Genomic DNA, 27,801 nt, shown 5'->3' with positions numbered 1-27,801 from the left:
CACGTCAAGGCTTCAACCTTGTTACCGGCACGCCGGGTGTAACGCCTCACACAACAGGACAAACGTAACAAACAAAGACAACAAACGAGGCTTAAACTGCACGTGTCTATGAAGTCCCACCCTTTGCTCATTTAACTACAACTAAACAGGACAAGGTAAAAAAAAACCCATCTTACTTCAGATAGGGAAAAAACCCTTGCCCTGATAAAACTATTTACATAACTAACAGGGTATAGGATCTATAGACATGATGTGCAGGAAGACAAAGCAGGCTGTGATCTTAGACTCTGCTTTGCCTTCATGTTACACCCTTATCCTTTCATATCTCACGTTCACTCACACATTCACTCACATAAAGATACCCACCTGATACTTACGTGTGATGTGCCAGATGAGTGACTGCCCCTCATAATTCTAGGCCTGATGTTACCCGGCAGTCTCATACCCTGGAAGATGGAATCCCAGGTGAAGGTGGAGCTGAAGCAGAAAAGATGATCTGGCCTTTGTGCAGCAGGTGGAAAGGCTCTTAACCCACAGCTGTGCTCACTGTCTGCTGATGTTGTGTACCTGTGCTAGATGGAAGCACGTTGTTACTATTGTCTGGATTACACGTGCCTATATACTTACTCCAGCCAGCCTGAATTTAAAAATGAAAAGCCGGGAATGATGTTTGTATCCCTTGGTGCTGCTTCATCCTCCTGGTTCTTATGGAATGACAGCGGCTTTCCATCATATGGCTGGAATAACTTCTCTGATGGCTGCATGAAAGGGTAAAATATTATTTTAGTCAATATAATACAAAATCCATGTATCTGTCGTGAGCATTAGAATTACAGTATTTTCTTTTAGAGGTCCATATGGCAGATTTTGTTCTGTTAGAATTGCAGTTTTGTGTGTCAGTCTGCCATGTCTTTTATATCTTGTCATTATTTATTTTATCATTACTTCACTAGTCAATGCTATTCATTCAAGGCTATTATCATTTTAATTTGTATTCCCAACCATGTACTTACTGTTCTAGGCTGGAAAGGGGGTTCTGCTCCTTTTTTTTCCAGCACCCCCCAATCAATGGTGCCATAGAATGGGTGGCCCCTGATGTTCCCTCGTAGCCCAAGGCGACGTTGAGGCTTTTTTCTTAGGAGCTAAAGGACAAAAACAAAACAAGTTCAAATCAAGTCCTATAAGTTGTGTTCATTTTGAGAAAAAGTGTATATTAGTGCATACTGTACCTTTAAGAATACAAAGAAAATAAACTCTGATAAACATGTTAGATTCAGAAATCTTAGATTCAGTTTTAACCAAAGCAATGAAGTAGAAATATATTTATGACTGTTACAATATCGCTATCCCACTGTTACTACTTACCTCTTTTAGAAGATGTCTCAGATCCTTATCCAGCCAATGAGGTATGTAAGGCTCATATTCGATGATGGATTCAATGAGCTCCTCTGTGTCTCTGTGGATAAAGGGGAGCTTGCCAGTGGCCATTTCATAGATGGTGATGCCCAATGACCACCAGTCCACCGCTGCATCGTATTCTTTTCCATCTAGAATCTTGAAAAGAAGAGAAAACGGTACCTTCTGAGTATGTTTACTGGGATAATATTGGCAACAGAGATCAATGGATTCAGCTGCTCATTGAGTGAATGGAGTGCAGTGAGTAATGCATGTGACCAGTTGGTTTCTCTCGCTTGGATCAGAACTGTAACATTTGCTAGTTCCTTTTTAAAGCTGTATTGGTAGAAACCTGTAATAGAACATCTATTGCTAAATATGGTTAATGCTTGGCACAACATGGCTGGCACTAGAGCTATGTGTAAAGCTGAGCAAGTAATGGAAACATGTATGATGTGAAGTAAAGTGATGCAGTTAATCTGGTTCTCTCCACTTTTATTTTATTGGCCTGTGATAAATACAGCCTGTGAAAGGGAATGCTCACATGTAGACATTTGCACAGATACAGAAAATGTACTCCTATAAATCCAATTCTGCTAGTATTATTATTATTATTATTAATAATAATAATAATAATAATGTATTTTACAGTGGAACCTTAATTTATTTGAATTAGGATTTTAGATACATTTCTATTGTCCTGGGCACATTCGTTTTTACTATAAATGTACTGTATTTCCATTTCTTACCTCCGGGGCCATGTATGACAGGCTTCCGAGACACCCTGTGGTGGTGTTTCCTGGGAAGATGTTCTGCTTTGCCAGGCCAAAGTCACATATTTTCACATGTCCCTGGTGGTCTAGGAGAACATTCAAGGGTTTGATGTCTCTGTAATATAAATATTAAATCAATTACAAAAAATTAAGGCTGATTTGCAGAGCAACCCGTGTGTGGCCTCTGCTGTAGAATGTTACAGAAATTAAGAAATCTATACTGACCGATGGATGATCCCCTTGCCATGCAGGAATTGCAGGCCACAGATCATCTCCGCAGAATGGAACCTTTTAAATAGGGGAAAAAATAGTTAACTACATAAAGAATACAATATTTTAGAAAATTTAAAAAAAAGGAAAAGTCAAAATGTAAATAATCTTCTTATAGCAATTTGTATAAAACTGTTTCTCAGTGATATTATTCTGAATTCATTTACCACATGAACCACTTACCGTACTCTGTCCATGTCCATTGGGCTGTGTTGCTCCAGCTCATCCTCAAGGCTGCCCCCACTCAGGAACTCCATCACATAGAAGGCATGCCGCTGGTTACACAGACAAATGGAAAGAGTTAAGGGGAGGAAGAATTGGCACATTATTTATACAACATAGAGTAGTACTCATGTTAAAGTAATAGATGCTCATTCCTGTACTTGCTGCACAAATAGAATAAAATGTATGACATGAATATATAGCATCATGATTGTGGGTAGTTGATGAGTACTCGGCATGCTGTTATTAATCCCTGCAGGCAGAATGCAGTACTGGATACAGTATATACATTTTGCATAAACATACTGTATATGGGGAGTACAAGGCAAGAAGGCCTTACATAATGTATATAATGGCATTATTCTCATACTCACACACAGGGCAGCCATCAGGGGGGGACAGGGGGGAGAGTTGTAGGGGGCCCCGAGGGTAAGGCCACGCAGCACTTTCTTGACTAGCCGGACCCCCCTGCTTTCTGAGAGCTGCTGACTTCGGGAAGGCAGGGCGGGAGCACAGGAGGAGGTATCTTCTGTCCATTACTTCCCCTTATTGGTCACTGAGTTTAAGTCCCGGTTGAGCCGCTCAGGGATTGGATAGCTGAGGTTCGAACTTCTCCTCCAGCTCATCCAATCACCGTGCAGTTTTACCAGGACTTGAAATTCTGATACCAATAAGGGAAGAAAATGCTGTCACTGGAAGAAGATGCAGCCACCTGTGCTCCCGTCCTCCCTTCTGTAGTTGGCAGCTCACTTACAGCAGGTGGGCCAGACTAATGAAGTAAGTGTAACATGGTAGGGCCCCCCTAAAGGTAACCCTTTGTGGTCCCTGTTGTGTGGTGGGGCCCTGGGCACCAAATTTTTGTTAAACTTCTAGGGGGGTAACATTTTTAAACATGGACCTTTAAGGAGGGCCCCGGACACCAATTTTCTTATAATGTGAGGGGGGGCCCTGGCCACCAATTTTTTCCCCCATGTGGGGTCCTAGCCACCAATATTTTTTAATGGCTGGTCCTGACCACAAATGTTTTTTTTAATGGGGGGACCTGACCACAAATGTTTTTTTCAATGGGGGGCCCTGAACACCAACATTTTTTTATTAACATGTGGGAACCATAGCCACCAATTTTTTTTTTTTCTTATTGTGTGGTGGGGGGTGGACCTGTGGGATGGGGAGGGCAGACCTGTAGGTGGGGCTTGTGGTGGGTGTAGCCCAGGGGGCCCAGGAATTTTTTTTGTATGCGGCCCTGCTCACACACACATATATATGTAAAACATTTTCCATTAGCTATATGAGTAAGGAATAATCTAAGCAGCATCAAACTGGGCCTTCTAGGGCCCACCATGGAGCCTGTCAATAAATACCCACTCTCACAATAATAGGTATAAACAGTTATAAATGTAATAGGTGTCATATAGGTCTATGATGAAAATAAGAAAGGGCTGAGGCTGGGGAATTGTCCTTGACTGGGGCCACCAGAAGATCCTATTGTTTTCTAGAAGGCCAATCTTGAACAGCATCTATAGGAATCAATTCTAATATTGAGGCAAATTTGTACCTGAGTTTGAAATGCGGCATAGCCTTGGCAAAGAAACTGGCAGTCCCTGGAGATCTTTAGCACTTTTGCCTCGGTGAGAAGCCTGCAGAACTTGGTCTTATCAGTTTTTTTGATGTATTTCAATGCCACATATGGCCTTTTGTCTCCTAAGGTAGCCAACAGGACCTGAGAAAGGCAAGAAAAGAGTTAATACGTTTGTGTTTTGTTTTTTAGAGCACTGGGCTACACTTATTGGGAACCAATTACTCACTTTGCCATATCCTCCTTCTCCCAACTCAGAGAAGAAGTTGTATGTAGAGATGCTGAGTGGGTTCAGCCTTAAAAGTTGAGCTCGGGCGCTCACGGTTCCAGCGGCTCCTAGTGGGGAAAGGAGAATTTATTTGTAGCTGATTGAAAAATAGTATAGTGCTACATGGATTCTTTAGACATAGTTTTTTTGTTGCATTGTAGCTGCCCCAAGTTTTGCTTCTACCATATACTCCACCTAATGCACCTTATAACATAAGCTTTATTAAAATGCCTGAATTAGAATAAACTGGGACAACATTCTAGCGTTGCATATTATCCAAGCACAATAATAAATAACTAGTTAATGGTGTACTATATAGGCTTGCTTAATGCATTTTGAATTGATTCTACTTTTATAACAGAATTATAACTTTGAAAACAATGGTTAGATCACACCTTGTTTGTTGGAATTAGCTTTAGGCTCAAAAATATGAAAAACACAGAACTGAAAAACACTCTGAAAATGTTGAAGGAAGGGAGGTCATTTAAAATGTCAATATCAATGAAACATGGGTTTTTAAAACAAAATGTGCAATATATGGATAAAATGGGGTCAATGGAAGAAGGCATTTCTGTAATTTTTAGCTTTATGGATAAAGGGTTTCTGGATAATTGAGCCCATACCTGTATAAATACACACAGTAATTCTAAGTTACTTTTTTAAAGGTTATCACCACTTTTCTGCTTGTTCATTACTTCATTACATTACAATTGTTAAATCCCAAACTCTCATATTTCTAAAACTCATGGCACATGGGATGGATTCTTCATCTATGCTTTTAAACGAGGGAGAAACACCCAAGCAGAATGGAGGAGGCGGCCATTAGCGTTAATGGCAACCACCTATCTGCAGTTGGGGAAGTGCATACCAGTTTTATACACTATTTGGGACTATTTTAAGCTATTTTTTTATGGCAGACACTTCAGGGTCTTATTTTTCAAATAAATAGTCATCAATGGGATCAGACTAAGGGGTAAATTTATCAAAGAGTGAAGTTCCGCCACTAGAGTGAAATTCAGAAGCTCTCAATTAATTTCTATGGGATTTTGAAAGGCATATTTATCAATGGGTGAAAGTGAAAGTTCACCCTTTGATAAATACGCCTATAAAAATCCCATAGAAATGAATGGAGAGTGGCGGAATTTCACTCTAGTGGCGGAACTTCACTATTAACTTCACTCTTTGATAAATATACCCCACAGTGGGGTAACCTACCAACACAGGCATCATTTGTACAAGTGCAGTTTCCAGTAGATTAAAGTAAATTGAAAAAAAAATATATATATATATGGATATAATGGACTCCAAGTGCCTGACTGAACCAAACCCTTGATATCACATGACTTTTGACCACTGGACAACTGAATGTGATGCAACTCAGGGTTCAGGTTTGGTTCTGTATTCATTTAAATCTTCTTTGATGAATTTGGAAAATAGGAAATGCAGTATTGGGTCAGAAATACTAATGCTAATACTAAAACATTTAGTGGTAACCTGTTTAAAATTGACATCTTATCAGTTGTTATTGGTCAGCACACCTGGGAAAATTTAGTGCCTTTTATTATATATGGGGGGGGGGCAGATACTAAACGGCTATGGGCAGTTACCCATAGCAACTATCAGACCTTTGCTTATTGATTTTCTAAGCCAAAATACAGACTATAGGTAACTGCCCATATTTAAGCTGTCCAGGTTCTTTTTATAACTGGTTGCTGTTCAATGTATATACTCATTTATTGTACAGAGTGATTTCTCTTTACCTTGATCAGTCTCCTCCCTTGTACGTTTCTCCTCCCTGCAGCACTCATCTGGCAGCTGCTCGTCCACACTCCTTTCTCTCTTCTTTTTCTTTCCTTCCTCCTCTTCTTCACTTCCTCGACTTCTCTTCTTCTCCTGTGAGGGCATGGGTCTCCACTTGCCGGAATCCGGATAACTCCTCTTCATTTTCTCATTGATCTCTCTCTTCCTCTCCTTCTCTCTCTGATGTCTTCTCACCAACTGTCTCTTTCCAACGGTTGAGTTCTCATGCCCTGTAGCAGGTCCCACTCAATGACATCATCACCTGGGCATAGGCTGGAAGATACCATTGCAGCGCAGAGCCAGAGCCCAAGCTTTCTTATACTTAATGGATATATGTTTTAATCATTTTGTCCAGTCCAAGTCCATTCACATTGGTTTTTGTGAGCATGGGAAGTCATTTACTGTCATTTGTCTGTTTGGGAGTTGCCAACTTGCCATGCACCCAAAATGCAGCCTCTGTCTTCCCTGCTGTGAATAAGGGATACCCCACCCATTATATATTTAACAAACAACTATTTTTTCTGTAACCTTACCATAATACATCTCTGAATGAAAAGCATTAAATAGGAGGGTGATTGAGACAAGCTGTTTGTTGACAGTGTCTTGAGATCTACTGATCACCAGCTAAAGGTCTACTGGTAGATCCCGATCTATCTTTTTGGCCAACAACCACTTCTCACTACTAATATTGCTTGGCCTCTCAGCTGCATTTGACACTGTATCTCATCATCTCCTCTTCCAGTCCCTCCATTCACTTGGCTTTCACAAAACGGCCAGCATCGGACTTGGGGCCCACTGGGCCTGCAGCCTCGGGCCCCCCACACACAATCCCCTGTGCCCCCCAGCTGCAGAGCCCCCTCTCCCCTATCCCAGCTGCAACCTCCCCAACTCACAGTACAACTCACAGTAATAGATTTGAATCTAATATTTTTATTTCAGATGTTGATAAGTAAAAGTTACATTTTATTATTACTTTTTCTCAACCTGGTGAATGATTTGGTCTTTGCATTCATGAAGGAAGTTATTTCCTATGCCTTTATACAGCATCTGAAGTTCCTCTGTATAGTTTCAGTATAGGTGGTGCAGCATTACAGTATTGGGTGGTGCATCCTTTCTAGCAGCCAGATAGCAGCTGACACTCTAAAATGGCAGAACAAAAAGAGAAATAATTCAAAAATCATAAATAATAAAAAAAAGGCAAATGGCACATTGTCTCAGAGTAAAAGTAAATTTTAATGTGAACTAAACCTTTAAAAAGGTGGCAACCCTAACCTTTTTGAAGAAACCTTGTTGAACACTACATTGCTGATACCTTGTGTCAGTGGTGGGTGCAGACTCATGTACCTGTGTAATCGCATGTATGTACCTGTGCAATCGCGTCCATGTGCAATCAGGTGTGCACGCATGCGTGTGTGAACATACAGGCCCGCGTACATGTGCTTTAACTTCGGCAAGCAGAAGAAGCGTGCAAACTTTTTTGTAATGGGATACTTGTCGGACTAGGAGTAGGTGACAGGGTAGGTACGTGCCTGGTGCCCTCAAGCTTTGCGCCCAAAGCATGTGCCTACCCCTAGTTCCGGCCCTGGGTTGGTGATCCAAGAATTCCTTAATCCCCTGGTGTAAACTGAAATCTTTTTTGCATTCAACTATTTATCAACAGGACCGGTAAATAACCAGCAACCATAGTGGAGTGAAATATATGTGTTTATAGTGCAGCTGTATTGACTGGTTGTCACAGGCCATACCATTACATGGGGGAGGGGCAGGTATTCCAGTGGCACCTAGAAAGTCTTCTCCAACCCTGCTGCCAGTACAGTGTCACAAAGCAGATGCTTGGGTCATTTAAAGTTAACTGAAACCCCAAATCACTGGAAGATGGACCCCGATATCTTAGGCACCTCTTGTGTTTCTAATGATTACCCTGTAACCCTAGGCCATTGCTCAACGCATTGGGCTGAGCTGTCACATGTGCTTTACAGAGTGTGTTTTTTAAATAAAAGAAGCATCAGGTTGGGGGCCCTAGTTCACAATTTGTATGACTAGGGTTTCCTCATAAACCGTCTGTTAGGGGGTATATTAAATCAGGCTAATTTGGCCCACTATAACTAGATTAGTTAGGATTATCATGTGGGGTTTACCTTTATATGGCAATGTTAAGACCATAAATAAAAGTCCTGTTTTTTGAAGTTAAATGCACTTGCACAGATTACTAATGAAACAGGGCACCAGGGAATGTGCATCAATCGTTTACCGCTCTTTTGTATATTATAGTAAATTGGGCCAGATCAGTTGCAGTTACAATTCCACGTGGTTGCAGAACCCCAACACTCACCTCTTTAATGCTGTTCTTTTGCCCTTCATACTATAAAAGCCGCAAGCCTGAGAGCATTGAGCCTGTGAACCCAACACTTTTGTCTTAGCAATGTCTCTCCTATAAAGCTAATAGCAGCAGGAGGAGGTTCAAGTCTGTGACTGGGATCAATGCGCTGGTCAGGAGACACTTTTCCCAAGAAATGCAACATCAAGGAGGTGTCCGCCTAGAGGTAAATAGTTAGAACCACTATATGGTGTCTACTATGACGTAATATGGTGGCTTGACAATATTATGGTCATAACTTTGTAACTAAAATCCCGTTTTCGCTAATATTAAAATACTAAATTACTAATGAAACAGGGGACCATCAAATCTTGCAAAGATAAATCTGAAAGGAAAATGTTCTTTATTTGTATGAACCACTTGCAGATTAAATCTTATTATATACAGTAGTTTAGAAAGTAAAGGTTGGGGGATGTAAAAATTTGGAGAGCAACACAAGCATGACAAATTTTCGTGGGTGATGCAAAATGAGTGCTGTGATTGGCTATTTGGTAGCCTCTATGTGGACTGGCAGCCTACAAGAGCCTCTGTTTGGCAGTACATCTGGTTCTTATGCAACCAAAACTTGCCTTCAAGCCTGAAATTCAAAAATAAGCACCTTCTTTGAGGCCACTGGGAGAAACATTCAAAGGATTGGTGAGCAAAATGTTGCCCATGAGTCACAGATTGGGGATCACTGTTCTAAAGGGAGCATGATGGTTTTCTATGTGCCTCTGCTCTCTGGAAAAAAGCATTCCCTGAGTAGAAACCAAGGCAAGCATTGCTTGTAAGCTTGTATAAAAGATAAGAGGGGTTGTCTCTTATTCGTTATGTATTAGAAAAGGGTTGAAAGGATCATATACATACTGTATAGAGGCTAAACAGGGACTAATAAGAATATTGTAAGTAGGGTAAATACTATGAACATTGTCATTAGCAAAGTATAAGAATTCATACATTCAAATATCAAAACGGTATCTTAAAGTATTAGGTGTTAGAGATCTGTCCATCTGCATGAGGTTCCAACTCCACTTTGCCAAGTTGGTGATGTCATCACCCTAAGAACTGAGGACTCTGATATAGTTATACTGTAACTAGCAGTAGCAACATTTTCTGCCAAATCATATAATAAGGAGAATTCATTATAAGCACAACTGTCTCCAAGTTATCCATATGGATTGCATCAAACACAGGTGTGAGTGATAAGCTCTTAAAGGATAACCACATCTTGCCATCTCTATTCATGTATTCTAACTATGAAAGAACACTAGCTTGTGACAACTAATTTTAGACTTCCAGCACAACTTTTATTACAAATTTCTCATTATTATAAACATTAATTATCAATCAATCACTGGTCCAACACAGTTTTCAGATTAGACCTTTCTATTCTGATTGTAAATACAAGCATTTACATATGGAGAACAAGGTACAGTATGTAATAGCCTAGAGACATGCAAATAGAGTAGTTCTGTGGGGGCCAATGAACTGTCCCTACCTGGAGTACAGATACCGTGGCAAGTAGAACTGGCATGTGTGCCAAATCAGACTGTTACAATCATATTAGAGTTTGTGCATGTCCAAACTTTTCTCAGAACCTTTCAACTAACTTTTTGTATGACGAAGAGAGTGATATTCTGAGACAATTTCCTATTGGTTTTAAGTTTTTTGTTATTTATGGTTTTTGAGTTATTTTTCAGTAGCTCTCCAGTTTGCACTTTCAGCATTCTGCTTTCAGCAACCATGCATTGATTAGTATAAGAGACAGGGATATTAGGAGAGGCCTGAATAGAAAGATGAGAAATAAAAAGTAGCAGTAACAGTACATGTGTAGCCTTACAGAGCAATTGTTTTTTTTAGACCCTCCCCCCCATTTGATAGCTGGAAAGAGCCAGACGAAGAAGGCAAATCATTTAAAAACGATATAAAAGAAAAAACGAAGGCCAATTGGAAAGTTGCTTTGAATTGACCATTCTATAACTTACTAAAAGTTAACCACCCCTTTAATATATAAAAGCAAGGGACCTAAAAGGCAGAGCTATCTCATTGTTGAAATTCACATGCAGTAAAACAAAATACACCATTCCAAGAATCTTGACATTTGTGAGTATTGCACATGTGTACAATGTGACACATGCACGATTATTTCAAACTCAGCTATTTTTTGTACTCTCTGATGACTGGGAACCACGACCTGTCTCTTTACCACATCTCTCTGCAGATATCCAGACTATGTTGGAAAGCATGTGTCAGTCTGTCTTGTAAATCTGGGTAACCGCTGGGTCTCCAATTTTATTTCCCAACTACATAAGGTTCGAATGACACATTTTGGCTCCATATACCAATATATAAAGGTATAGCCCTCCTTGCTTCCTTCGTTGCTGCATTTGTGTTACACTGAAGGGTTTTTGATGTTTTTAATTAAATATATTAGCAGGATCAAATCATTTTTTCACATTATTGTTGGTATCTCTCTTTGGACAGATCAGACCTCCAGTTTGATGCAAACCACTGCTTGATTAGGGTAAATTGGACCCTCGCAATCAGAGAGATGCTGAGAAACAATCTAAACCATTCTAAAGGCTAACAAAACCAACACCACATGCACATGTCAGAATTTCAGTGCCTACCTCAGACTAAAGGTAAGGTATTCCTTTAATGACAATCAAAACCTCAATCACAAATACTTCACTCACACTCTCAGCATTGGTTGAATTAGCACATGTTTATACATGTGAGCAGTAACGCCACGTCAAGGCTTCAACCTTGTTACCGGCACGCCGGGTGTAACGCCTCACACAACAGGACAAACGTAACAAACAAAGACAACAAACGAGGCTTAAACTGCACGTGTCTATGAAGTCCCACCCTTTGCTCATTTAACTACAACTAAACAGGACAAGGTAAAAAAAAACCCATCTTACTTCAGATAGGGAAAAAACCCTTGCCCTGATAAAACTATTTACATAACTAACAGGGTATAGGATCTATAGACATGATGTGCAGGAAGACAAAGCAGGCTGTGATCTTAGACTCTGCTTTGCCTTCATGTTACACCCTTATCCTTTCATATCTCACGTTCACTCACACATTCACTCACATAAAGATACCCACCTGATACTTACGTGTGATGTGCCAGATGAGTGACTGCCCCTCATAATTCTAGGCCTGATGTTACCCGGCAGTCTCATACCCTGGAAGATGGAATCCCAGGTGAAGGTGGAGCTGAAGCAGAAAAGATGATCTGGCCTTTGTGCAGCAGGTGGAAAGGCTCTTAACCCACAGCTGTGCTCACTGTCTGCTGATGTTGTGTACCTGTGCTAGATGGAAGCACGTTGTTACTATTGTCTGGATTACACGTGCCTATATACTTACTCCAGCCAGCCTGAATTTAAAAATGAAAAGCCGGGAATGATGTTTGTATCCCTTGGTGCTGCTTCATCCTCCTGGTTCTTATGGAATGACAGCGGCTTTCCATCATATGGCTGGAATAACTTCTCTGATGGCTGCATGAAAGGGTAAAATATTATTTTAGTCAATATAATACAAAATCCATGTATCTGTCGTGAGCATTAGAATTACAGTATTTTCTTTTAGAGGTCCATATGGCAGATTTTGTTCTGTTAGAATTGCAGTTTTGTGTGTCAGTCTGCCATGTCTTTTATATCTTGTCATTATTTATTTTATCATTACTTCACTAGTCAATGCTATTCATTCAAGGCTATTATCATTTTAATTTGTATTCCCAACCATGTACTTACTGTTCTAGGCTGGAAAGGGGGTTCTGCTCCTTTTTTTTCCAGCACCCCCCAATCAATGGTGCCATAGAATGGGTGGCCCCTGATGTTCCCTCGTAGCCCAAGGCGACGTTGAGGCTTTTTTCTTAGGAGCTAAAGGACAAAAACAAAACAAGTTCAAATCAAGTCCTATAAGTTGTGTTCATTTTGAGAAAAAGTGTATATTAGTGCATACTGTACCTTTAAGAATACAAAGAAAATAAACTCTGATAAACATGTTAGATTCAGAAATCTTAGATTCAGTTTTAACCAAAGCAATGAAGTAGAAATATATTTATGACTGTTACAATATCGCTATCCCACTGTTACTACTTACCTCTTTTAGAAGATGTCTCAGATCCTTATCCAGCCAATGAGGTATGTAAGGCTCATATTCGATGATGGATTCAATGAGCTCCTCTGTGTCTCTGTGGATAAAGGGGAGCTTGCCAGTGGCCATTTCATAGATGGTGATGCCCAATGACCACCAGTCCACTGCTGCATCGTATTCTTTTCCATCTAGAATCTTGAAAAGAAGAGAAAACGGTACCTTCTAAGTATGTCTACTGGGATAATATTGGCAACAGAGATCAACGGATTCAGCTGCTCATTGAGTGAATGGAGTGCAGTGAGTAATGCATGTGACCAGTTGGTTTCTCTCGCTTGGATCAGAACTGTAACATTTGCTAGTTCCTTTTTAAAGCTGTATTGGTAGAAACCTGTAATAGAACATCTATTGCTAAATATGGTTAATGCTTGGCACAACATGGCTGGCACTAGAGCTATGTGTAAAGCTGAGCAAGTAATGGAAACATGTATGATGTGAAGTAGAGTGATGCAGTTAATCTGGTTCTCTCCACTTTTATTTTATTGGCCTGTGATAAATACAGCCTGTGAAAGGGAATGCTCACATGTAGACATTTGCACAGATACAGAAAATGTACTCCTATAAATCCAATTCTGCTAGTATTATTATTATTATTAATAATAATAATAATAATAATAATGTATTTTACAGTGGAACCTTAATTTATTTGAATTAGGATTTTAGATACATATCTATTGTCCTGGGCACATTCGTTTTTACTATAAATGTACTGTATTTCCATTTCTTACCTCCGGGGCCATGTATGACAGGCTTCCGAGACACCCTGTGGTGGTGTTTCCTGGGAAGATGTTCTGCTTTGCCAGGCCAAAATCACATATTTTCACATGTCCCTGGTGGTCTAGGAGAACATTCAAGGGTTTGATGTCTCTGTAATATAAATATTAAATCAATTACAAAAAATTAAGGCTGATTTGCAGAGCAACCCGTGTGTGGCCTCTGCTGTAGAATGTTACAGAAATGAAGAAATCTATACTGACCGATGGATGATCCCCTTGCCATGCAGGAATTGCAGGCCACAGATCATCTCCGCAGAATGGAACCTTTTAAATAGGGGAAAAAATAGTTAACTACATAAAGAATACAATATTTTAGAAAATTTAAAAAAAAGGAAAAGTCAAAATGTAAATAATCTTCTTATAGCAATTTGTATAAAACTGTTTCTCAGTGATATTATTCTGAATTCATTTACCACATGAACCACTTACCGTACTCTGTCCATGTCCATTGGGCTGTGTTGCTCCAGCTCATCCTCAAGGCTGCCCCCACTCAGGAACTCCATCACATAGAAGGCATGCCGCTGGTTACACAGACAAATGGAAAGAGTTAAGGGGAGGAAGAATTGGCACATTATTTATACAACAAAGAGTAGTACTCATGTTAACGTAATAGATGCTCATTCCTGTACTTGCTGCACAAATAGAATAAAATGTATGACATGAATATATAGCATCATGTTATTATTATTGTGGGTAGTTGATGAGTACTCGGCATGTTGTTATTAACCCCTGCAGGCAGAATGCAGTACTGGATACAGTATATACATTTTGCATAAACATACTGTATATGGGGAGTACAAGGCAAGAAGGCCTTACATAATGTATATAATGGCATTATTCTCATACTCACACACAGGGCAGCCATCAGGGGGGAGAGTTGTAGGGGGCCCCGAGGGTAAGGCCACGCAGCACTTTCTTGACTAGCCGGACCCCCCTGCTTTCTGAGAGCTGCTGACTTCGGGAAGGCAGGACGGGAGCACAGGAGGAGGTATCTTCTGTCCATTACTTCCCCTTATTGGTCACTGAGTTTAAGTCCCGGTTGAGCCGCTCAGGGATTGGATAGCTGAGGTTCGAACTTCTCCTCCAGCTCACCCAATCACTGTGCAGCTTTACCAGGACTTGAAATTCTGATACCAATAAGGGAAGAAAATGCTGTCACTGGAAGAAGATGCAGCCACCTGTGCTCCCCTCCTCCCTTCTTTAGTTGGCAGCTCACTGACAGCAGGTGGGCCACACTAATGAAGTAAGTGTAACATGGTAGGGCCCCCTTAAAGGTAACCCTTTGTGGTCCCTGTTGTGTGGTGGGGCCCTGGGCACCAAATATTTTTTTAAGCTTCTAGGGGGGGGGCAAAATTTTTAAACATGGACGTTTAAGGGGGGCCCTGGCCACCAATTTTCTTATAATGTGGGGGGGGGCCCTGGCCACCAATTTTTTCCCCCATGTGGGGTCCTAGCCACTAATTTTTTTTAATGGGGGGTACTGACCACAAATGTTTTTTTTAATGGGGGGGCCCTGAACACAAACATTTTGGGTTTTTTTATTAACATGTGGGAACCATAGCCACCAATCTTTTTTTCTTCTTCTTAGTTTGTGGTGGGGGGTGGACCTGTGGGATGGGGAGGGCAGATCTGTAGGTGGGGCTTGTGGTGGGTGTAGCCCAGGGGGCCCAGGATTTTTTTTTAGTATGCGGCCCTGCTCACACACACATATAAATATAAAACATTTTCCATTAGCTATATGAGTAAGGAATAATCTAAGCAGCGTCAAACTGGGCCTTCTAGGGCCCACCATGGAGCCTGTCAATAAATACCCACTCTCACAATAATAGGTATTAACAGTTATAAATGTAATAGGTGTCATATAGGTCTATGATGAAAATAAGAAAGGGCTGAGGCTGGGGAATTGTCCTTGACTGGGGCCACCAGAAGATCCTCTTGTTTTCTAGAAGGCCAATCTTGAACAGCATCTATAGGAATCAATTCTAATATTGAGGCAAATTTGTACCTGAGTTTGAAATGCGGCATAGCCTTGGCAAAGAAACTGGCAGTCCCTGGAGATCTTTAGCACTTTTGCCTCGGTGAGAAGCCTGCAGAACTTGGTCTTATCAGTTTTTTTGATGTATTTCATTGCCACATATGGCCTTTTGTCTCCTAAGGTAGCCAACAGGACCTGAGAAAGGCAAGAAAAGAGTTAATATGTTTGTGTTTTGTTTTTTAGAGCACTGGGCTACACTTATTGGGAACCAATTACTCACTTTGCCATATCCTCCTTCTCCCAACTCAGAGAAGAAGTTGTATGTAGAGATGCTGAGTGGGTTCAGCCTTAAAAGTTGAGCTCGGGCGCTCACGGTTCCAGCGGCTCCTAGTGGGGAAAGGAGAATTTATTTGTAGCTGATTGAAAAATAGTATAGTGCTACATGGATTCTTTAGACATAGTTTTTTTGTTGCATTGTAGCTGCCCCAAGTTTTGCTTCTACCATATACTCCACTTAATGCACCTTATAACATAAGCTTTATTAATATGCCTCAATAAGAATATACTGGGACAACATTCTAGCGTTGCATATTATCCAAGCACAATAATAAATAACTAGTTAATGGTGTACTATATAGGCTTGCTTAATGCAGTCTGAATTGATTCTACTTTATAAACAGAATTATAACTTTGAAAACAATGGTTAGATCACACCTTGTTTGTTGGAATTAGCTTTAGGCTCAAAAATATGAAAAACACAGAACTGAAAAACACTCTGAAAATGTTGAAGGAAGGGAGATCATTTAAAATGTCAATATCAATGAAACATGGGTTTTTAAAACAAAATGTGCAATATATGGATAAAATGGGGTCAATGGAAGAAGGCATTTCTGTAATTTTTAGCTTTATGGATAAAGGGTTTCTGGATAATTGAGCCCATACCTGTATAAATACACACAGTAATTCTAAGTTACTTTTTTAAAGGTTATCACCACTTTTCTGCTTGTTCATTACTTCATTACATTACAATTGTTAAATCCCAAACTCTCATATTTCTAAAACTCATGGCACATGGGATGGATTCTTCATCTATGCTTTTAAACGAGGGAGAAACACCCAAGCAGAATTGAGGAGGCGGCCATTAGCGTTAATGGCAACCACCTATCTGCAGTTGGGGAAGTGCATACCAGTTTTATACACTATTTGGGACTATTTTAAGCTATTTTTTTATGGCAGACACTTCAGGGTCTCATTTTTCAAATAAATAGTCATCAATGGGATCAGACTAAGGGGTAAATTTATCAAAGAGTGAAGTTCCGCCACTAGAGTGAAATTCAGAAGCTCTCAATTAATTTCTATGGGATTTTGAAAGGCATATTTATCAATGGGTGAAAGTGAAAGTTCACCCTTTGATAAATACGCCTATAAAAATCCCATAGAAATGAATGGAGAGTGGCGGAATTTCACTCTAGTGGCGGAACTTCACTATTAACTTCACTCTTTGATAAATATACCCCACAGTGGGGTAACCTACCAACACAGGCATCATTTGTACAAGTGCAGTTTCCAGTAGATTAAAGTAAATTGAAAAAAAATATATATATATATGGATATAATGGACTCCAAGTGCCTGACTGAACCAAACCCTTGATATCACATGACTTTTGACCACTGGACAACTGAATGTGATGCAACTCAGGGTTCAGGTTTGGTTCTGTATTCATTTAAATCTTCTTTGATGAATTTGGAAAATAGGAAATGCAGTATTGGGTCAGAAATACTAATGCTAATACTAAAACATTTAGTGGTAACCTGTTTAAAATTGACATCTTATCAGTTGTTATTGGTCAGCACACCTGGGAAAATGTAGTGCCTTTTATTATATATGGGGGGGGGGGCAGATACTAAACGGCTATGGGCAGTTACCCATAGCAACTATCAGACCTTTGCTTATTGATTTTCTAAGCCAAAATACAGACTATAGGTAACTGCCCATATTTAAGCTGTCCAGGTTCTTTTTATAACTGGTTGCTGTTCAATGTATATACTCATTTATTGTACAGAGTGATTTCTCTTTACCTTGATCAGTCTCCTCCCTTGTACGTTTCTCCTCCCTGCAGCACTCATCTGGCAGCTGCTCGTCCACACTCCTTTCTCTCTTCTTTTTCTTTCCTTCCTCCTCTTCTTCACTTCCTCGACTTCTCTTCTTCTCCTGTGAGGGCATGGGTCTCCACTTGCCGGAATCCGGATAACTCCTCTTCATTTTCTCATTGATCTCTCTCTTCCTCTCCTTCTCTCTCTGATGTCTTCTCACCAACTGTCTCTTTCCAACGGTTGAGTTCTCATGCCCTGTAGCAGGTCCCACTCAATGACATCATCACCTGGGCATAGGCTGGAAGATACCATTGCAGCGCAGAGCCAGAGCCCAAGCTTTCTTATACTTAATGGATATATGTTTTAATCATTTTGTCCAGTCCAAGTCCATTCACATTGGTTTTTGTGAGCATGGGAAGTCATTTACTGTCATTTGTCTGTTTGGGAGTTGCCAACTTGCCATGCACCCAAAATGCAGCCTCTGTCTTCCCTGCTGTGAATAAGGGATACCCCACCCATTATATATTTAACAAACAACTATTTTTTCTGTAACCTTACCATAATACATCTCTGAATGAAAAGCATTAAATAGGAGGGTGATTGAGACAAGCTGTTTGTTGACAGTGTCTTGAGATCTACTGATCACCAGCTAAAGGTCTACTGGTAGATCCCGATCTATCTTTTTGGCCAACAACCACTTCTCACTACTAATATTGCTTGGCCTCTCAGCTGCATTTGACACTGTATCTCATCATCTCCTCTTCCAGTCCCTCCATTCACTTGGCTTTCACAAAACGGCCAGCATCGGACTTGGGGCCCACTGGGCCTGCAGCCTCGGGCCCCCCACACACAATCCCCTGTGCCCCCCAGCTGCAGAGCCCCCTCTCCCCTATCCCAGCTGCAACCTCCCCAACTCACAGTACAACTCACAGTAATAGATTTGAATCTAATATTTTTATTTCAGATGTTGATAAGTAAAAGTTACATTTTATTATTACTTTTTCTCAACCTGGTGAATGATTTGGTCTTTGCATTCATGAAGGAAGTTGTTTCCTATGCCTTTATACATCATCTGAAGTTCCTCTGTATAGTTTCAGTATAGGTGGTGCAACATAACAGTATTGGGTGGTGCATCCTTTCTAGCAGCCAGATAGCAGCTGACACTCTAACATGGCAGAACAAAAAGAGAAATAATTCAAAAATCATAAATAATAAAAAAAAAGGCAAATTGCACATTGTCTCAGAGTAAAAGTAAATTTTAAGGTGAACTAAACCTTTAAAAAGGTTGCAACCCTAACCTTTTTGAAGAAACCTTGTTGAACACTACATTGCTGATACCTTGTGTCAGTGGTGGGTGCAGACTCATGTACCTGTGCAATCGCATGTATGTACCTGTGCAATCACATGTATGTACTTGTGCAATCGTGTCCATGTGCAATCAGGTGTGCACGCATGCGTGTGTGAACAAACAGGCCCGCGTACATGTGCTTTAACTTCGGCAAGCAGAAGAAGCGGGCAAACTTTTTTGTAATGGGATACTTGTCGGACTAGGAGTAGGTGACAGGGTAGGTACGTGCCTGGTGCCCTCAAGCTTTGCGCCCAAAGCATGTGCCTACCCCTAGTTCCGGCCCTGGGTTGGCGATCCAAGAATTCCTTAATCCCCTGGTGTAAACTGAAATCTTTTTTGCATTCAACTATTTATCAACAGGACCGGTAAATAACCAGCAACCATAGTGGAGTGAAATATATGTGTTTATAGTGCAGCTGTATTGACTGGTTGTCACAGGCCATACCATTACATGGGGGAGGGGCAGGTATTCCAGTGGCACCTAGAAAGTCTTCTCCAACCCTGCTGCCAGTACAGTGTCACAAAGCAGATGCTTGGGTCATTTAAAGTTAACTGAAACCCCAAATCACTGGAAGATGGACCCCGATATCTTAGGCACCTCTTGTGTTTCTAATGATTACCCTGTAACCCTAGGCCATTGCTCAACGCATTGGGCTGAGCTGTCACATGTGCTTTACAGAGTGTGTTTTTTAAATAAAAGAAGCATCAGGTTGGGGGCCCTAGTTCACAATTTGTATGACTAGGGTTTCCTCATAAACCGTCTGTTAGGGGGTATATTAAATCAGGCTAATTTGGCCCACTATAACTAGATTAGTTAGGATTATCATGTGGGGTTTACCTTTATATGGCAATGTTAAGACCATAAATAAAAGTCCTGTTTTTTGAAGTTAAATGCACTTGCACAGATTACTAATGAAACAGGGCACCAGGGAATGTGCATCAATCGTTTACCGCTCTTTTGTATATTATAGTAAATTGGGCCAGATCAGTTGCAGTTACAATTCCACGTGGTTGCAGAACCCCAACACTCACCTCTTTAATGCTGGTCTTTTGCCCTTCATACTATAAAAGCCGCAAGCCTGAGAGCATTGAGCCTGTGAACCCAACACTTTTGTCTTAGCAATGTCTCTCCTATAAAGCTAATAGCAGCAGGAGGAGGTTCAAGTCTGTGACTGGGATCAATGCGCTGGTCAGGAGACACTTTTCCCAAGAAATGCAACATCAAGGAGGTGTCCGCCTAGAGGTAAATAGTTAGAACCACTATATGGTGTCTACTATGACGTAATATGGTGGCTTGACAATATTATGGTCATAACTTTGTAACTAAAATCCCGTTTTCGATAATATTAAAATACTAAATTACTAATGAAACAGGGGACCATCAAATCTTGCAAAGATAAATCTGAAAGGAAAATGTTCTTTATTTGTATGAACCACTTGCAGATTAAATCTTATTATATACAGTAGTTTAGAAAGTAAAGGTTGGGGGATGTAAAAATTTGGAGAGCAACACAAGCATGACAAATTTTCCTGGGTGATGCAAAATGAGTGCTGTGATTGGCTATTTGGTAGCCTCTATGTGGACTGGCAGCCTACAAGAGCCTCTGTTTGGCAGTACATCTGGTTCTTATGCAACCAAAACTTGCCTTCAAGCCTGAAATTCAAAAATAAGCACCTTCTTTGAGGCCACTGGGAGAAACATTCAAAGGATTGGTGAGCAAAATGTTGCCCATGAGTCACAGATTGGGGATCACTGTTCTAAAGGGAGCATGATGGTTTTCTATGTGCCTCTGCTCTCTGGAAAAAAGCATTCCCTGAGTAGAAACCAAGGCAAGCATTGCTTGTAAGCTTGTATAAAAGATAAGAGGGGTTGTCTCTTATTCGTTATGTATTAGAAAAGGGTTGAAAGGATCATATACATACTGTATAGAGGCTAAACAGGGACTAATAAGAATATTGTAAGTAGGGTAAATACTATGAACATTGTCATTAGCAAAGTATAAGAATTCATACATTCAAATATCAAAACGGTATCTTAAAGTATTAGGTGTTAGCAGGGCCGCCATTAGAAATCACGGGGCCCCGTACAACAAAATTTTTGGGGCCCCCTGGACCCCGCCCACACTGACGACCAAGCTCCGCCCCATATCCCGCCCACATCGCAGTTAAAAGACCACACAGACATCAGCGCTAAAAAAGTAACCCCCCCCCCACACAAGTTGTAAAAAGCTATTGATGGTCAGGGCCCCCTTATAAAAAAAATTGGGGCCCCAAAAAAAAAAATTAAAATTTTTTTTTTTTAAAAACATTGGTGGCAGGGGCCCCCTGTTAAAAAAAACTTGGGGCCCCAACAAAAAAAATGTAAAAAAAACTAAAAAATAAACAAACATTGGTGGCAGGGGCCCCCTTCTAAGTTAAAAACAAATTGGGGCCCCAAAAAAAATTTGAAAAAAAATTAATTTTTTTTTTGAAAAAAAAAAAAAACATTGGCGGCAGGGGCCCCCTTCTAAGTTAAAAACAAATTGGGGCCCCAAAAAAAAATTTGAAAAAAAATTTATTTTTTTTTGAAAAAAAAAAAAAACATTGGCGGCAGGGGCCCCCTTATAAGTTAAAAACAAATTGGGGCCCCAAAAAAAAAATTTGGAGAAAAAAAATTTTTTTTGAAAAAAAAAAATGGTGGCAGGGGCCCCTTACAAGTTAAAAACAAATTGGGGCCCCAAAAAAAATTTAAAAAAAAAATAATTTTTTTTTGAAAAAAAAAAAAAACTGGTGGCAGGGGCCCCCTTACAAGTTAAAAAAATTTGGGGCCACCAAAAAGAAAATTAATTTTTTTTTTAAAAAAAAACCCCAAAAAAAAACAATGGTGGCAAGGGGCCCCTTACGAGTTAAAAAAAAAATTGGGGCCCCAAAAACAAAAGTTTTAAAAAAAAGATTGGTGGCAGGGGCCTATAGAATATTAAAATAATACATTGGTGGCCAGGGGATTAAAAAAAAAAAAAAACACAAACTGGTGTTCAGTAGAATTGAACTCATGGCTTCAGTACTTCAACTTCGCCTCCTTTCGTGACTTCGGGTCTTTTCACCGCTTCAGGACTTCGGCTTCGGCTGTTTTCGTGACTTCGGGTCTTTGCGCTGCTTCAGGACTTCGGCTTCGGCTGTTTTCGTGACTTCGGGTCTTTTCGGCGCTTCGTGACTTCGGGACTTCGGCTTTTTCCGTGACTTCGGGTCTTTTCGTCGCATCGGCTTCGGCTTTTCGGCACTTCCGCATTCGGCACTGAAGAGGCAAGACGTACGGCTCGGGCGCTCGTAAGGGGGGCCCGGATCTTCAAAAAAATGCAGCGCTGCCGGGCCCCCCTTCATGCCCGGGCCCGGTACGCTTGTCCCCCCTGTCCCCCCCTGATGGCGGCCCTGGGTGTTAGAGATCTGTCCATCTGCATGAGGTTCCAACTCCACTTTGCCAAGTTGGTGATGTCATCACCCTAAGAACTGAGGACTCTGATATAGTTATACTGTAACTAGCAGTAGCAACATTTTCTGCCAAATCATATAATAAGGAGAATTCATTATAAGCACAACTGTCTCCAAGTTATCCATATGGATTGCATCAAACACAGGTGTGAGTGATAAGCTCTTAAAGGATAACCACATCTTGCCATCTCTATTCATGTATTCTAACTATGAAAGAACACTAGCTTGTGACAACTAATTTTAGAATTCCAGCACAACTTTTATTACAAATTTCTCATTATTATAAACATTAATTATCAATCAATCACTGGTCCAACACAGTTTTCAGATTAGACCTTTCTATTCTGATTGTAAATACAAGCATTTACATATGGAGAACAAGGTACAGTATGTAATAGCCTAGAGACATGCAAATAGAGTAGTTCTGTGGGGGCCAATGAACTGTCCCTACCTGGAGTACAGATACCGTGGCAAGTAGAACTGGCATGTGTGCCAAATCAGACTGTTACAATCATATTAGAGTTTGTGCATGTCCAAACTTTTCTCAGAACCTTTCAACTAACTTTTTGTATGACGAAGAGATTGATATTCTGAGACAATTTCCTATTGGTTTTAAGTTTTTTGTTATTTATGGTTTTTGAGTTATTTAGCTTTTCAGTAGCTCTCCAGTTTGCACTTTCAGCATTCTGCTTTCAGCAACCATGCATTGATTAGTATAAGAGACAGGGATATTAGGAGAGGCCTGAATAGAAAGATGAGAAATAAAAAGTAGCAGTAACAGTACATGTGTAGCCTTACAGAGCATTTGTTTTTTTTAGACCCTCCCCCCCATTTGATAGCTGGAAAGAGCCAGACGAAGAAGGCAAATCATTTAAAAACGATATAAAAGAAAAAACGAAGGCCAATTGGAAAGTTGCTTTGAATTGACCATTCTATAACTTACTAAAAGTTAACCACCCCTTTAATATATAAAAGCAAGGGACCTAAAAGGCAGAGCTATCTCATTGTTGAAATTCACATGCAGTAAAACAAAATACACCATTCCAAGAATCTTGACATTTGTGAGTATTGCACATGTGTACAATGTGACACATGCACGATTATTTCAAACTCAGCTATTTTTTGTACTCTCTGATGACTGGGAACCACGACCTGTCTCTTTACCACATCTCTCTGCAGATATCCAGACTATGTTGGAAAGCATGTGTCAGTCTGTCTTGTAAATCTGGGTAACCGCTGGGTCTCTAATTTTATTTCCCAACTACATAAGGTTCGAATGACACATTTTGGCTCCATATACCAATATATAAAGGTATAGCCCTCCTTGCTTCCTTCGTTGCTGCATTTGTGTTACACTGAAGGGTTTTTTGATGTTTTTAATTAAATATATTACCAGGGTCAAATCGTTTTTTTCACATTATTGTTGGTATCTCTCTTTGGACAGATCAGACCTCCAGTTTGATGCAAACCACTGCTTGATTAGGGTAAATTGGACCCTCGCAATCAGAGAGAGGCTGAGAAACAATCTAAACCATTCTAAAGGCTAACAAAACCAACACCACATGCACATGTCAGAATTTCAGTGCCTACCTCAGACTAAAGGTAAGGTATTCCTTTAATCAAAACCTCAATCACAAATTCTTCACTCACACTCTCAGCATTGGTTGAATTAGCACATGTTTATACATGTGAGCAGTAACGCCACGTCAAGGCTTCAACCTTGTTACCGGCACGCCGGGTGTAACGCCTCACACAACAGGACAAACGTGACAAACAAAGACAACAAACGAGGCTTAAACTGCACGTGTCTATGAAGTCCCACCCTTTGCTCATTTAACTACAACTAAACAGGACAAGGTAAAAAAAAAACCCATCTTACTTCAGATAGGGAAAAAACCCTTGCCCTGATAAAACTATTTACATAACTAACAGGGTATAGGATCTATAGACATGATGTGCAGGAAGACAAAGCAGGCTGTGATCTTAGACTCTGCTTTGCCTTCATGTTACACCCTTATCCTTTCATATCTCACGTTCACTCACACATTCACTCACATAAAGATACCCACCTGATACTTACATGTGCCAGATGAGTGACTGCCCCTCATAATTCTAGGCCTGATGTTACCCGGCAGTCTCATACCCTGGAAGATGGAATCCCAGGTGAAGGTGGAGCTGAAGCAGAAAAGATGATCTGGCCTTTGTGCAGCAGGTGGAAAGGCTCTTAACCCACAGCTGTGCTCACTGTCTGCTGATGTTGTGTACCTGTGCTAGATGGAAGCACGTTGTTACTATTGTCTGGATTACACGTGCCTATATACTTACTCCAGCCAGCCTGAATTTAAAAATGAAAAGCCGGGAATGATGTTTGTATCCCTTGGTGCTGCTTCATCCTCCTGGTTCTTATGGAATGACAGCGGCTTTCCATCATATGGCTGGAATAACTTCTCTGATGGCTGCATGAAAGGGTAAAATATTATTTTAGTCAATATAATACAAAATCCATGTATCTGTCGTGAGCATTAGAATTACAGTATTTTCTTTTAGAGGTCCATATGGCAGATTTTGTTCTGTTAGAATTGCAGTTTTGTGTGTCAGTCTGCCATGTCTTTTATATCTTTTCATTATTGATTTTATCATTACTTCACTAGTCAATGCTATTCATTCAAGGCTATTATCATTTTAATTTGTATTCCCAACCATGTACTTACTGTTCTAGGCTGGAAAGGGGGTTCTGCTCCTTTTTTTCCAGCACCCCCCAATCAATGGTGCCATAGAATGGGTGGCCCCTGATGTTCCCTCGTAGCCCAAGGCGACGTTGAGGCTTTTTTCTTAGGAGCTAAAGGACAAAAACAAAACAAGTTCAAATCAAGTCCTATACGTTGTGTTCATTTTGAGAAAAAGTGTATATTAGTGCATACTGTACCTTTAAGAATACAAAGAAAATAAACTCTGATAAACATGTTAGATTCAGAAATCTTAGATTCAGTTTTAACCAAAGCAATGAAGTAGAAATATATTTATGATTGTTACAATATCGCTATCCCACTGTTACTACTTACCTCTTTTAGAAGATGTCTCAGATCCTTATCCAGCCAATGAGGTATGTAAGGCTCATATTCGATGATGGATTCAATGAGCTCCTCTGTGTCTCTGTGGATAAAGGGGAGCTTGCCAGTGGCCATTTCATAGATGGTGATGCCCAATGACCACCAGTCCACCGCTGCATCGTATTTTTTTCCATCTAGAATCTTGAAAAGAAGAGAAAACGGTACCTTCTGAGTATGTCTACTGGGATAATATTGGCAACAGAGATCAACGGATTCAGCTGCTCATTGAGTGAATGGAGTGCAGTGAGTAATGCATGTGACCAGTTGGTTTCTCTCGCTTGGATCAGAACTGTAACATTTGCTAGTTCCTTTTTAAAGCTGTATTGGTAGAAACCTGTAATAGAACATCTATTGCTAAATATGGTTAATGCTTGGCACAACATGGCTGGCACTAGAGCTATGTGTAAAGCTGAGCAAGTAATGGAAACATGTATGATGTGAAGTAAAGTGATGCAGTTAATCTGGTTCTCTCCACTTTTATTTTATTGGCCTGTGATAAATACAGCCTGTGAAAGGGAATGCTCACATGTAGACATTTGCACAGATACAGAAAATGTACTCCTATAAATCCAATTCTGCTAGTATTATTATTATTATTAATAATAATAATAATAATAATAATAATAATAATGTATTTTACAGTGGAACCTTAATTTATTTGAATTAGGATTTCAGATACATATCTATTGTCCTGGGCACATTCGTTTTTACTATAAATGTACTGTATTTCCATTTCTTACCTCCGGGGCCATGTATGACAGGCTTCCGAGACACCCTGTGGTGGTGTTTCCTGGGAAGATGTTCTGCTTTGCCAGGCCAAAATCACATATTTTCACATGTCCCTGGTGGTCTAGGAGAACATTCAAGGGTTTGATGTCTCTGTAATATAAATATTAAATCAATTACAAAAAATTAAGGCTGATTTGCAGAGCAACCCGTGTGCGGCCTCTGCTGTAGAATGTTACAGAAATGAAGAAATCTATACTGACCGATGGATGATCCCCTTGCCATGCAGGAATTGCAGGCCACAGATCATCTCCGCAGAATGGAACCTTTTAAATAGGGGAAAAAATAGTTAACTACATAAAGAATACAATATTTTAGAAAATTTAAAAAAAAGGAAAAGTCAAAATGTAAATAATCTTCTTATAGCAATTTGTATAAAACTGTTTCTCAGTGATATTATTCTGAATTCATTTACCACATGAACCACTTACCGTACTCTGTCCATGTCCATTGGGCTGTGTTGCTCCAGCTCATCCTCAAGGCTGCCCCCACTCAGGAACTCCATCACATAGAAGGCAGGCCGCTGGTTACACAGACAAATGAAAAGAGTTAAGGGGAGGAAGAATTGGCACAATACTTATAAAACATAGAGTAGTACTCATGTTAAAGTAATAGAAGCTCATTCCTGTACTTGCTGCACAAATAGAATAAAATGTATGACATGAATATATAGCATCATGTTATTATTATTGTGGGTAGTTGATGAGTATTCGGCATATTGTTATTAATCCCTGCAGGCAGAATGCAGTACTGGATACAGTATATACATTTTCAGTGGCGTAACTAAATATTACTGGGCCCCACAGCAAATTATTTTTCAGGCCCCCAAAATGTTTTGGGGTTGACTTGTTTCTCCAATATTTATTGAAATTTTATTTGAATTAGGGCCCATGGGGCCCCTATACCTCCTGGGCCCCCCTGCAGCCGCAGGGTCTGCTTCCTCTATAGTTACGCCCCTGTACATTTTGCATAAACATACTGTATATGGGGAGTACAAGGCAAGAAGGCCTTACATAATGTATATAATGGCATTATTCTCATACTCACACACAGGGCAGCCATCAGGGGGGGACAGGGGGAGAGTTGTAGGGGGCCCGAGGGTAAGGGGGGCCCGGCCACGCAGCACTTTCTTGACTAGCCGGCCCCCCTGCTTTCTGAGAGCTGCTGACTTCGGGAAGGCAGGGCGGGAGCACAGGGGGAGATATCTTCTGTCCATTACTTCCCCTTATTGGTCACTAAGTTTAAGTCCCAGTTGAGCTGCTCAGGGATTGGATAGCTGAGGTTTGAACTGCTCCAGCTCATCCAATCACCGTGCAGCTTTACCAGGACTTGAAATTCTGTGACCAATAAGGGAAGAAAATGCTGTCACTGGAAGAAGTTGCAGCCACCTGTGCTCCCTTCTGTAGTTGGCAGCTCACTT

At 40.4% G+C, this 27,801-nt stretch overlaps 1 long non-coding RNA gene across 5 annotated transcripts in view; it reads left to right on the top strand.

Moving 5' to 3' along the window:
- Positions 1 to 27,801, top strand: part of LOC121398206 — a 100,439-nt gene that overhangs the window by 59,442 nt on the left and 13,196 nt on the right. For 4 of the 5 annotated variants that reach the window (XR_005964178.1, XR_005964181.1, XR_005964182.1 and 1 more), the window contains 8 exons: positions 419 to 770; positions 1,375 to 1,656; positions 11,145 to 11,302; positions 11,827 to 12,178; positions 12,783 to 13,064; positions 23,930 to 24,087; positions 24,602 to 24,953; positions 25,557 to 26,055. This is a non-coding gene — a long non-coding RNA (uncharacterized LOC121398206). Of the gene's footprint in view, positions 1 to 418; positions 771 to 1,374; positions 1,657 to 11,144; positions 11,303 to 11,826; positions 12,179 to 12,782; positions 13,065 to 23,929; positions 24,088 to 24,601; positions 24,954 to 25,556; positions 26,056 to 27,801 lie in introns of those variants that run through there. The other variant, XR_005964179.1, reaches the window with a different exon arrangement.

The sequence above is a fragment of the Xenopus laevis genome, chromosome 9_10L, assembly GCF_017654675.1.
Source record: "Xenopus laevis strain J_2021 chromosome 9_10L, Xenopus_laevis_v10.1, whole genome shotgun sequence".
In the NCBI taxonomy this organism is placed as follows: Eukaryota; Metazoa; Chordata; class Amphibia; order Anura; family Pipidae; genus Xenopus; species Xenopus laevis.
Note: the sequence above shows the minus strand (reverse complement) of the source record. Positions and strands in the feature narration are given on the sequence as shown.